The 14,419-nt window shown below is 42.0% G+C and overlaps 1 long non-coding RNA gene across 2 annotated transcripts in view; it reads left to right on the plus strand.

The window, feature by feature from the left end:
- The window catches only part of LOC311234199, a 49,080-nt gene extending 37,908 nt beyond the window's left edge, over positions 1-11,172 (plus strand). For both annotated transcript variants that reach the window (XR_014620074.1, XR_014620075.1), the window contains exon 3: positions 7,754-11,172. This is a non-coding gene — a long non-coding RNA (uncharacterized lncRNA). The remainder of the gene's footprint in view (positions 1-7,753) is intronic.
- Positions 11,173-14,419: the final 3,247 nt, after the last annotated feature.

Below are 14,419 nucleotides of genomic sequence, written 5' to 3' on the forward strand. Positions count from 1 at the left end.
AGGTTAAAATATGTAAATAAAGTACTTAATTGACGACAGGAAAAAGGTATATAATGTACGTTATGTCAATAAGTAATATATTTATGTATTGTATAAGTAATATTATTTACGTTTTGTATCGGCTCAAGTAAAAGGAAAAAAGCTAATTGGAAATCAAACTAACAATGCTTGGGGTGGGGGGTCGAGAGCCATTAGACCAAGCCACCCATCCTGATACAAACACAGCAATACTATGATGATGGTGTGGTTTAACGTTAACATAGAAAGTTAGCATTTTCAGCGAGATGGCATTGCTCAAGACCACGAGAAACACTTTTCTGATAGCCTCGCCCCAACCGTAACCTTAACCACACTGTTACCTTAAACTAACCCTAACATTAACCACACTATTTCCTTAAACTAACCCTAATCTTAACCACACTATTACCTTAAACTAACCCTAATCTTAACCACACTATTACCTTAAACTAACCCTAACCTTAACCACACTATTTCCTTAAACTAACCCTTACATTAACCACACTATTTCCTTAAACTAACCCTAACCTTAACCACACTATTTCCTTAAACTAACCACAACCGTAACCTTAACTTTCTATCATCATATTATTGCTGTTTGTATCAGGGTGGGTGGCTTGATCTAGTGCACTCGCCCTCCAATGACAAACATTGTCGTTATTCAATTTAAAGCACTGAAGTTCAAGACGGAACAGAACAGAACCGGCCGGCAGAAGAAAGAGAAGCCCGGTCTTTCATAATACATTGATATTTCATTTATAGACATTCAAGAACAGCTGATCACATGACAAAGATGACAAGTCTAAACAGGCGTGTCATCCCTCAAATCATACAATCTTACATCATCGGACAAAGATCATGGGCTCTTTGACGAGTCCCCCCCCCCCCCCGGTCCTGATGACCTGGCTTTAACACCAACTGTGCCAAAAACACTGTCCAGCGTTATTGGCCGCCATGCGTTGTCTGCCAAGATCGCTGTCCAGCGTTTTTGAGATCAATATTTCATTTTTTCGCCATGGCATTCATAATTCATATTTATACAACGGCATGCAAATTTCTCGATTCTGATTGGCCATTCACACGTCTTTATTGGTAACAATCCACGGTCCTGGGCTCAGGACCCGCCCACAACCAAATCACATAACCCTCCCCGGCTCACTCCGGGAGAAAACAGGATCGCGGAGATCAAATGGTTATGTTGAAAGCACCATAACGACTAAATATGAAGCGATTCTGTCAAGGGGAATGTGTTAGTATTTTAAACAATGTTGGATGATGTAATTGATGGGTCTTGGCTCAATCTAGAACAAAAGAAAAATCGTGGATTGATTGATAGATTAATTGATTGATTTAAATTTCTTCCTTCCTACTTTCTTGCAGCGTTCTCTCTCACACTGTCCGACGCTGGCGTACCCACAAACACACACACACACATACACACACACACACACACACACACACACACACACACACACACACACATACACACACGCACACACACACTGTGACACACACACACACACACACACACACGCACACACACACACACACACTCCTGTCTGCAACAGCGGGGGAGTCAGACTGAGAGAGAAGCAGCGCTGTTTTAAGTGAGCATGGTCTATTGAATTGATTGATTGGTTGATTGCTAATTTTATTACTGTACCCCTGGTTTCCAACTGGTTAAGTTTAGGCTAAAAGAAATAAATAAAAAAATAGGGCAAAGAAAACGTTTTAATAAATTTTCAATCAATCATTCCAATAATACACAGTTGGATGTGTTAGTTGGTTGGATGCACTTCAAGCTGCTTCCACATGAGGCAACTTCTCTCAATCATTCCAATAATACACAGTTGGATGTGTTAGTTTGGTTGGATGCACTTCAAGCTGCTTCCACATGGAGTTGTGGGAACTACTTTTTCTGGCGGATGGTTTTTTCAATAAATCTTCGATTAATGTGTGTTTATTGTATAGAAATAAGGTTGGATGAATCTGGCAGTTGTATAAAAGCTTTACACCACGTGCAGTCGTGATTTGTGACCAATAAACCATGCCTAGGGGGGTCTAACGACCCTCGGCTGCGCCTCGGGCCTAACAACCACCCCTAGGCATGGTTTATTGGTCACAAACCACTCCTGCGTGTGATGTAATGCTTAAATACACCCCCGACGCTGCAGCTGGACCCTATAGGTGCTCAATACCGCCGCCTGGTGGATAGTCGGGTGAGTTACACTCGCCAACAGGATGTGCCCGATGTGCATCGATGAAACTCATCCGGCAGTCACATCTCGTTGCGGGACTCCATACATAATGGATTGCTTTATAAACTTAATAATCGATATGATTTTGGCGTTTATTGCGACATACAATCCGGAAATGGACCTAGGCGATCGGCGTTGTGTACTTGGGATCTTTCACAGCCAGTCTCATTGCCCCACGGTAAGAGGAATATAACGTTATTTTCAACCCAATTGTGCGTTTCCTTGTTTGCAAACCATCTGGTCAATATATCACCTGTAATGGGAAATATTAAAGGACTAAATGATGAGCCGTTTACAAATCATTCTGAGTCATTATTAATAATAATAATAAGAGTTTATTTCACCGTGGCCACAAATGAAAGGACAGCCTACAGTCAGAGACAACATGTTAACACATTAGCGTCTGGCCATAGACTGACCCAGAACGCTGTTTCAGACATATGTTAAATACACAGTTGTCAGTCATAACATAATATCAGATATGATGATGAAGGTAAACAAAAATGGTTCTCAGTCAGTGGGAACAACAACAAAGAAGTTATGGCTGGGGGATGTCTGAGTGTTCTTAAAGAGACATACACACATTAACCAGTCAAGCTGGCCACACTGAAAGTCACGCTGTATAACATGATGTCTCAACCAGTGATGCCGGTAACGCGTTACTAAGTAACGCGTTATTGTAATCTGATTACTTTCCCCCGAAAATAGTAATCTAACGCGTTAATCTTTAAAAGCCAGTAATCTGATTGCAGTTACTTGTCCAAGTGGCTGTGCATTACTATTTCGTTACTATCTCATCATAAATTCATAATGCAGGCGGAATGCAGTATTTTATTTCGTTTTCGACAGTCAAAAATACATTTTTGAGCTGTTTTTCTTATTTGGGAGTGACGTGGTGTGGCAGTGAAAGGGTTACACAATAATGTGTCCCCGCGGCGTGACTGGACTCTCTGTCTGTGAGTGACTCTGCTTTGGCCCAATCACATTCCCCATCCACAGTCTGCGAATCAGAGGCAGAGTAGGGCGGGTCTTCACAGCACGTCATGTGACATATGCGCCAATCGTGTGACAGCAGGGCTCCGTTGCATTCGTCTGAGAATTCCACCCCAAAACGCTTGTCTAAACGAAGTGAAACCGCAAGAAGACTAGAGAGACATTTATAAAAACAATTTAATAGTTACAGTTGATATAATTGAATAGTTCAGCCTGCATTTGTTAGATGTGAATGGATACACTGGTTTTGTAAAACCACTGGCTGGCTGCTCTAATGCTCTCCCACAGTTCTACAGGTGGGAGAACACGAGTGACAGAGAGAGGGGAGAGAGACACATACACACACACACACACACACACACACACACACACACACACACACACACACACACACAAGCACACGCACACACGCGCACACACACACACACACACATACACACAGAGAGGGAGAGAAGGGATTATATTATAATAATAATAATAATAATTATTATTATTATTATTATTATTATTATTATTATTATATTAGAGATGTAGGCTGTCTGGGTGGGGTTGGAGAGAAAGAGGCATGGGGAGGGGGTGAGAGAGAGAGAGAGAGAGGGGTGAGAGAGAGAGAGAGAGAGAGAGAGAGAGAGGGGTGAGAGAGAGAGAGAGAGAGAGAGAGAAAAGCTCTTATTTGCCAGATTTACAGTTAATTTACATGTTAAAGAGAGACTGATTGTATGTTTATAGAGAGACATTTATAAAAACAATTTAATAGTTACAGTTGATATAATTGAATAGTTCAGCCTGCATTTGTTAGATGTGAATGGATACACTGGTTTTGTAAAACCACTGGCTGGCTGCTCTAATGCTGTGAGCATCATAGACTGTTGCTTTACCATACTTGATGGTACAGAAGCTGAAGCACTAGTTTAACAATTTACGTTATGTGCAGAGAAACGAGTTAAAAACAATTTATGCACTTTCAATAAAGCGTTTAAAAAAAACTGTTGGGGGAACGACGACGACTTCGTAACCTAGTTACTTTCAAAGTAACTAAGTTACTCTGATAATCAAGTAATCAGTAAAGTAACTTGGATTACTTTTTAAAGGAGTAATCAGTAATCAGTAATCGGATTACTTTTACAAGTAATCTGTGGCATCACTGGTCTCAACACAGATCTATAAGAACATGATAATATATTCCACGACACACCCAACCTACATAAAACATTTACTGATGATCGGCGAATTATAAACGACCCCCCCCCCCCCCCCAGGGCTCGAGACTAACGATGTCCCGTCGTCCCGGGGACGATCAAATATTGATTTGGGACGAACAGAAATCATTGCCGGGACACAAACGGGACGAAGAGGATTTTTTTTTTTCACATGAAATGTCAATTAGCCGACTGTCAGTGCGCGCACATATTGCTGTCAAGCGGTGCGTGTCTCGTGCCGACTTAGTTGACAGAGAGACGGCAACATTATCATGTGGGGTTCACTGAAGTCTAAACGTTGCGTGATTTGCCGAATCCAATGACTATCTCCACCTCCCAACGCAGCGATACGCTAATCCAGCATCAAGCTCCCGCCCACCATTCTGATCAGCAAACCACAGGTCGCGCTGCAGCAGCCCCAAATTTATCTCGACATCGAAAAAGAAAGAAGTAAAAAAAATGCCAGGAACTGGTGATACTTGCTGTGTGCGTGAACATAATCCCTTGGACATGAATTGACGGTACGTTTTTATTGATATATCATTGGGATCCCCCTCCGAAATTGGTCAACACGTCACCATGCATTTTGGCCGGAGCTTATTAAAAAAGCACGGTGGACACGGTGGACGCGCGGTGGACACCTTACATCTGTGTTTATAATGAATGAATGAATGGTAAAATGGATTATATTGAAACATAGTGCGAGCACTCACAACAACTATTCACACAATTTAAAACAGCCCATATTTATTATAGTTGACAGTCGCACGAGACCACTATACAAGAACCGCGAAAATATCAGAATGTTATAAAAATAAAAAAAACGCTATACTGGCATCCTCTGTGAAGAGAGCACCGCAAATATGCTGCGCTATTTGAAGAGGATAAACACAGCAGAAGAAGATGGAGAACAGACACACAATGACCAACAGGGAACTGCATCCAACAATACAACCCCTGACTCTAACGTAAGGACACATTTAAATAACAGAAGTGTAATGTTATCCACAACGCCCCAACCCTGGACACCTTCAAAACTGCTCTAAAAACACACCTCTTGACCAAGGCTTTTCCCCATCAGTTAGTTTAGATTAGATTAGGTCCATTATCCATTATCCCTAACATTCCCTCATCCCCTTTTTCCCCCCTATTTCCCTAGCCCTATTTTTTGTCCTGGTTGTGAAGCGACCTTGGGTTCTATGAAAGGCGCTATATAAATTTGATCTATTATTATTATTGGAACTGTATATAGTTATCGACACGTTCTAGTTATAGCTGCTTATTATCTTTGTGCTTACAATAATCAAAAGGTACGGTACACAGTTGGTCTCACCCTCTGTGCCATTATCAGCACAAAATATGTCCCCATATGATCAAATTGACGTTGATATATTATATATATATAAAAAAAATTGGGACGGTTTACATTCACTTTGGGACGGTTAAAACTGTATTTCGGGACGGTTCTGGGACGGTGGTGAAAAAAGTTAGTCTGGAGCCCTGCCCCCCCCCCCCCCCCCCTTTCCTCTGCGCATGATGAGGCATAATGTATACCGATCATATACATTTGAGTTTTTTGGTGTAGCGTGTATGGGGGGGAAACGGCAATCGATAATCTATATAATGCGTTTGGGCCTATAACTAGCGTTTTTGGAATTACAGCAGAAAAGATTAAAAACATACTTATATTCTAGAAGGTATTAACACAACAATGTATGAATGAAAAAGTATAACGTTCCCACATCCTGAATGATAGATAATCGATGTTGAATGGGCCATAGTAATGTCAATATAGCAATACAATTTTAAAAGTTATAGCCCTGCAAAGAAGGTAAACATCTCCATAGACTTACAGCGCTGGCAGAGAGGGTACTTTGATGGGTACAAGGGCTGGCACAGAAAGTGTTAATGTTCTGGGTTATGTTATCATGTCCTGCTTTTGTACACATTCTACCTTCAATATTGTTTGATGAAGATAAACACAAACCTTCCCACAGAGGTCTGTCAACGTTAATGTGTTACAGAGCTCGAAGGAAAGACAGTGTCCTTACACAACCTTAACACATTCCCCGCCATAGGTTATATCCATCAATATAGCCAGTCTGCCAGGCTATAACTTTTTAAATTGTATTGCTATATTGACATTACTATGGCCCATTCAACATCGATTATCTATCGTTCCGGATGTGGGAACGTTATACTTTTTTATTCATACATTGTTGTGTTAATACCTTCTAGAATATAAGTATGTTTTAAATTTTTTCTGCTGTAATTCCAAAAACGCTAGTTATAGGCCCTGACGCATATTATAGATTATCGATTGGCGTTTCTTTCCCATACACGCTATATTAAGACATTCAAATGTATATGATCGGTATACATTATGCTTCATCATGCGTGGAGGAAAGGGGGAGGGGGGGGGTCGTTTATAATTCCTTGATCGTCAGTGACGGCTTTATGTAGGTTGGGTGGATATATTGATCAGACTGATTGCAAACAAATCTGGTTAAAAATAACGTTAGTGTCCTCTTACCATGCGCCAATGATACTGGAGGAGAAAGATCCCAATTATTCGACGCCGATCGCCTATATCCATTTCCGGTTTGTATGATCGCAATAAACGCAGAAATCATATCGATTATTGCGTTATGGCAGCAATCCATATGTACTATAGTGTTTGTCAGGAGTCCCGTAGCGAGATGTGACTGCCGGAGGAATTTCCTCGACGCACCGATGACAACATCCGGTTTTGGCAAGAGTGTAACTCGCCCGACCATCCACCAGGCGGCGGTATTGAGCCGTTGCAGTTCCATTTAGGGTCCAGCTGCAGCACCAGGGGTGGGTGGATGAATTATGAATGCCATGGTGAAAAAATTTAATATTGATCTAAAAAACGCTGTACAGCGATCAACGCATGGCGGGCAATAACGCTGGAAAGCGTTTTTGGCGCCCAATGTGTTAATATCACTGATTTGTAGATCAATAGTAATTATATAATTATGATCTTATGGTATGGAAACTACATTTTCTCCTACAGGAGGAGGATGCTTTATGACAACGTGGTAATGGATCAGACCACCTGTAGTCGATACTGATCACATGTAGCTAGTATCAGCCTGATAGCGGTATTGTGTATAGGATCTGTGCATCCCTATATATTGGTTCAGCGTGTTCTTACTTTCCTCTTAAGAGTGTAGTGTGAAATATTGGCCTGAGCCTTTGTTACTTTCAAAAGCAATGGTTACAACAAATTACATTTAAATGATTGTATGCCCTTCTTTCTAGACTCCATGGCCTTACAGCTGTTTGTCTGTGAAGAGGAGGTTCCCCCTGAGCAGCAGGAGAGGAGCCCCAGTCTGGTCCAGGAGGAGCCAGAGCGCCTACAGATTAAAGAGGAACAGGAGGAACTCTGGATCAGTCAGGAGGGAGAGGAGCTTCAAGGTCTGGAGGAGGCTGATATCATCAAGTTCACTTTCAACCCTGTCCCTGTGAAGAGTGAAGATGATGAAGAGAAACCTCAGTCCTCACAGCTCAGCCAAACCCAGGACACAGAGCCCCTCCAGATTAAAGAGGAACAGGAGGAACTGTGGATCAGTCAGGAGGGAGAGGAGCTTCCCGTCTCTGTGAAGAGTGAACATAATGAAGAGAAACCTCAGTCCTCACAGCTCAGCCAAACCCAGGACACAGAGCTCCTCCAGATTAAAGAGGAACAGGAGGAACTGTGTCAAGATCTAGAGGAGGCTGATGGCTCCAAGATGACCTTACAACCTATGAAATGTGAGAATGAAGGTGAGAACACTCTGTCCTCACAACTCAGCCAAAACCGGGACCCAGAGCAGATTAAAGATGAACTAGATCAAGGGCTGGAAGAAGCTGATCTCTCCAAGATCACAGTAGACCCAGTGAAATGTGAAGATGGTCACGAGAACGCTCTGTCCTTCCAGCCTCTTCAAACCCAAAGGGAGAAAAACAGAGAAGCATACTCTTTACCCAGCACCTCAACTGAACACATGAAAACAGAACCTGAAGGAGAGGACTGTGGAGTAGCAGAACTAGCCAGTAACTTGGATCCAGCTGGTGATTTAGAACCAACTAGAGATAGCCAGCCTCTCTCTTCAGACTGTTCTGGACCTGAGACTGATGACAGTGATGATGACAGTTCTGGAGCTGAGACTGATGACGGTGATGAATGGAAGGAGAGTGGAGGTCCAGGTTTGATGGCAGTAAAACAAAAGAAGACACAGAAAATACAAACCTTGTCTAACAGGTCTGGGTTCAGCAAGAAGAGGGATCTGAATATGCAAATAGAAAATCATACCGGAGTGAAACCATTTGTTTGTTCAGTTTGTGGGAAAGGGTTCAGTCGGCAAACGCGTCTGAAGACACACATGCAAATTCATACTGGAGAGAAACCATTTGTTTGTTCAGTTTGTGGGCAAGGGTTCAGTACAAAGGGAAATCTGAAGAGACACATGATAACTCATAATACTAGAGAGAAACCATTTGTTTGTTCAGTTTGTGGGAAAGGGTTCAGTACAAAGGGAAGTCTGAAGACACACATGATGATTCATACTGGAGTGAAACCATTTAGTTGTTCAGTTTGTGGGAAAGGGTTCAGGCATAAAGAAACTATGATGATACACACAAGAGGTCATACTGGAGAGAAACCATTTAGTTGTTCAGTTTGTGGAAAAGGATTCAATAGGAATGTGTGTCTGAAGAGACACACAAGAACTCATACCGGAGAGAAACCATTTAATTGTTCCGTTTGTGGGAAAGGGTTCAGTACGACGGGAGATCTGAAGAACCACATTAGAACTCACACTGGAGAGAAACCATTTAGTTGTTCAGTTTGTGGGAAAGGGTTCAGTCGGCAAACACATCTGAAGACACACATGAGAACTCACACTGGAGAGAAACCATTTAGTTGTTCCGTTTGTGGGAAAGGGTTCAGTAGGAAGGGAGATCTGAAGTTACACATGAGAATTCATACTGGAGAGAAACAATTTAGCTGTTCAGTTTGTGGGAAAGCATTCAGGCATAAAGAAACTATGATGATACACACAAGAGGTCATACTGGAGAGAAACCATTTAGTTGTTCAGTTTGTGGAAAAGGATTCAATAGGAAGGTGTGTCTGAAGAGACACACAAGAACTCATACCGGAGAGAAACCATTTAATTGTTCCGTTTGTGGGGAAGGGTTCAGTACGACGGGAGATCTGAAGTTACACATGAGAATTCATACTGGAGAGAAACAATTTAGCTGTTCAGTTTGTGGGAAAGCGTTCAGGCATAACGGAAATATGAAGATACACACTAGAACTCATACAGGAAAGAAACCATTTAGTTCCGTTTAAGCTGAGAGTAGACTTGAAAAGAATAAAGAGAACCGGTCCCCAAACACAGTTTGCAGTATATTAAATAGAAACCCCAGGGCGGTCAGGTGGCGTAGCGGAGATTGCGTTCGTCACCAACACCGGAGACGCTGGATTCGCCTGTTCGAATCCAGCTCACAGCTCAGGCGTTGTTACCAGCTTGGCTGGCCGTTCACACTAATACAATTGGCTGTATTAGAGGGTACGAAAGCTGGCGGGGTGGGTCCGGGTCGTTGTAAACAGCGACTCCTACAGTTCGGTCGGGGCGCCTGCTCAGCGCGGATAGGATCTAAGGGGGGGTAGTGTGATCCTTCCACACGTTACACCCTCTCAGTGAGAGTCCGCGCTGCCAGGTGAAAAGAAGCGGTTGATTGGCTAGACGTGTGTCGGAGGAAGCAGGTGATAGCCTCCACTCTCCCAGACCGACTGTGGGGGGTAAGTGCGCAGCGACCAGGAAGGGGATTGGGAATTGGCATAACGACTAACATTGGGATGGGAGAAAAGCGGAGGAAAAAGGAGGGGGAAAAAGTTAAAAAAAATAAAAATAAAATAGAAACCCCATGTACCTTTTTAGAAGAAGAACATGCACACATGCGAGATGGGCGACACATAGGAACACTCACACACGCATGCACTGATGAAATGTCTCTGCACTTTTCCCATCCCGTCATCCTTCCCACCAAGGGCAGACATGGGCTGTGGCGTGGGCCGCGCCCCGGGACCAATCCAAGTGCTCCTGTCCATCTTCGTCAGGGACGCAACAGCGTTAGCGATCTGTTCTGCATGTTTTTCCTTTGGGTTTATCTTATCTAGAGGGGAAACCCTTGCGAGCACGGGGAGAACATGCAAACTCCACAGAAAGGCCCTGGAGATACCCCACCTGGTTACCTGGCAACGCGGCAACCTGGTCCCCAAGCGGGAATTGAACCCAGGACCTTCTAGCTGTGAGGCGACAGTGTTAACCCCTACATCACTGTGCCGCCCAAAAATTCTGTTTCTATACTAAGTAGTATACTCAACAGGAACCCCATGTACTTATACTAAGTAGTATACACAATAGGAACCCCATGTACTTATACTAAGTAGTATACCCAATAGGAACCCCATGTACTTGTACTAAGTAGTATACCCAATAGGAACCCCATGTACTTATACTAAGTAGTATACACAATAGGAACCCCATGTACTTATACTAAGTAGTATACCCAATAGGAACCCCATGTACTTATACTAAGCAGTATACCCAATAGGCCATGTACTTATACTAAGCAGTATACCCAATAGGAACCCCATGTACTTATACTAAGTAGTATACACAATAGGAATCCTTAGGACTTATTTTTGTTTTGTGATTGATTTCCGTTTATCTTCATTCATATCAAACACAAAGATTCTGTACCTCCTTTTTTGATTCAGTCAATAAAATATATCTCATATGCTTGTTTTGACTCATTCATTATGAGTGTTATAATTTAAAATGCTGTGTAGCCATTAGGACATGATATTTTACTTAAGTTAAAAGTGGAATACTCTACAGAAAATAGTTGCTAAATGAAATAAAAAGCTCTAGACATTAATGTTGAGTTTTTCAAATGTATTATTTTGGCACAAACCCGGTGCCATTTAGCTCCATTGTATTGGAGTGACAGCGGACATCTCTACTGCAGTTATGTCGTGTCCTAGTGGGCTTCACTCATAAGTAGTTCAAGGTATCAGTCAGAAGACTGAGGTGTGACAGCAACAGTGTATTCCTTCAATAACTGTTTGTTTTCTTATACAAACAAATTGTCAGATGCAGTCAGGTTCATTCTTATTTTACTAGGTCAGCTGATGATGGACAGATTATGTTACCACGTCCAAAATCAAATGCTTTAAAGAGGACTGTTGTTTATTGTGCCATCAATCATTGGAATAACTGCCCACTGAACATAAGTAAATTGAATAGTAAAGTGTCTTTCAAATACCACCTGAGGATGCACTACTTAAATATCTGAGCAAAATATTCTGATGTTGATAATGATGTCTACAATGTTTTACTGTTTTTAGATTATCATTGTTAATTGTGATTGTCAAATGTATCTCATGTTGTTATGTTTTGTTTTCTGTTGTCTTTCTGTGTGGACCCCAGGAAGACTAGCTCGCCACTTCGGTGACAGCTAATGGGCTGTGACATCAATGTGGAACGCCCTACCCAAAGCTGTAAAGGAATGTGGATCACTACCCACTTTCAAAACCTCTCTCAAGGGACACCTACGGGAGACTGTAATTCAACACTGGCCCCTGTAAATATCCTAACCCAACCCCCTCCAATGTACAGTCATTTACCTAGTATGGTTTTGTCAATAGTCCAATGTACAATTTTGTTTGTTTGTACAGTGTCTCCCCCCCCCCCTCAATGTACAGTTTTGCTTGTATATACAGTGTGCCCCCCCCCCCCAACCACCTCCAATGTAGATTACCCAGTATGGTTGTCAATATCCCAGTGTACCCAACCCCCCCCCCACCCAACCTCCTCCAATGTACAGTTTCTACGTCAAATGTATATACTCCCTTTTCCTGACTCCTTCTGTATCACAAACAGTACTGTATTTGCAAATCTGATATGTCATAAATGTATAGATGTAGCAGTACTGACTATCTGTATGTCATGTATGTCATATATGTCCAGATGAATTGAAAATGGGGGACCCTGATGTAAACAAGACTAAAGTCTTTCTCTGGTCTGCATCCCCTTAACAATTGTGTGTATTGAGCTGTACTGTATTGTACCCATTCTGCAATCTGTTAATAAAGTTTTCAATCAATCAATCAATCAATGGGGATCCTTTTAATAACCAACAATAAACGATAACTGGTGGCGCCAGAGAGCATCTGACAAAACCTCAGAGCCTGTTTCACCACAGAACTGGTGGGTCACGTGCTTGAAGCTCTGATCCCAGGAAGACTTCAGTGTTCAATGTTGAAAGACTGACACATCACATTGGACCTGGACTTCAATTTAAAAAAAGAAACTGACTTCCATAATGTTATTACTGTATATATTATATATTATGTTGTATGTATCAATGTTGTAGAATGTGGCTGCAATATTATCATTCATTGATAATTGTTCCACGGTAACAATTAGGGATAGGAAATGTAGAATAGTAATTTTGTGTTCATGAAGATTTTATATTCATTTATTCTCATTTACATTATTGAATTGAAATATTTACACTAATCTAATTTGATTTAATATAAAGATTTTGTTTTTGTTCATATTACCGATGGCTATATTATATATATTATGGCTATATTATTAATTTGTGAGAAATATCTTAATGTTGTGGGTTTAACCTATTAGCCCCTCTCCCCGTAATATAAGGAACGGGAAGTGATTTGTCAGTAAGAGTTTAGAGACGTAACCTAGGCAGAAAAATGGTTTAATTTAAAACAAATGTCTCATTCTCTGTTGCTACTTTACTGGTTGTTGGACTACCATTCCCCCACATAGAGATGAATGTTGGTTTAGTTCCTACACTATATATAATATAATTATTATCTCCATCAGGTCGGTTCTGTCCACCTGTCTATCTCTGTCTGTTGCTAACCTCACAATAGGGCAGTTTTGGACAAGTTTTTTAGGTTAATTCATTTCAATCATTGAAATGCATATTCAGTATGAAGTTACAGCTTTTCACCACAAGAGGGTGATATTACACAGGTTCGCTGGTAATCAGCTCTCTGGCACCTGTTAACAATATATAGACATGCCATAGTGAACCTATTGTCATTGATATACATTACAAATATTTATGAATTAATTATTGACCATTGCAATAAGCCCTGCCCCTTTCATATCTCATGAACCGTTCATTGTACACTGTGGGAGGGGTTAATGAGTGGTGGGGGCTTCCCCTGGAAGGTTGGTGGTACCGTTCAAAATGGGCGTAAAAGCTGTTCAGCTCATCCGGTAGGGAGGCAGCAATGTTAGCTGTGCTGTTGGGTTTCGTGTTAAGGTCCGATATTGTGTGTAGTCCCGGCCACACGCCACATAGCTGCTTAGCTCCTTTCCAGGTGTTGGCCGTTCCAGGGAAGCCCCAAGCAGATGGGGCTATCTTAGTGGCCCAACCACATGCGACTGTGGCACAACCCCAGACCATGGAGCACCTCCTTCCATGTCCTCTGTTAGGTGGACCCTGCACAGCAAAGGACCTAGCACTCTACAACATCAAGGGACAGCCATGTACCAAGCACTGGCTGGACGTTATATAAGCTGAATAGCTTTGTATATGGACAGGAAAAGAAGAAGAGCTCCTTTCTGGGTTTGCACTCGTCCATCATGTTCTCATGTCTCAGGCTCTGTCCTGCATGACCTCCCAGTCCGTGTTTTACTCAGGGCTGACCAGACGGCTTCATTACTTAAGGCAACCATCTTGCGCCTAGCACGCCATAAATGTCTGGATGTAGCAGTACTGTCTATATGTATGTCATGTATGTCATTATGTTATGATGAATTGAAAATGGGGGACCCTGATGTAAATGAATGAAATGAACACTACACAACAACAACCATCAAACGCACATAGCACACACA

This window comes from Notolepis coatsorum (genome assembly GCF_963971535.1).
Source record: "Notolepis coatsorum genome assembly, chromosome: 9".
NCBI classification, from domain to species: domain Eukaryota; kingdom Metazoa; phylum Chordata; class Actinopteri; order Aulopiformes; family Paralepididae; genus Notolepis; species Notolepis coatsorum.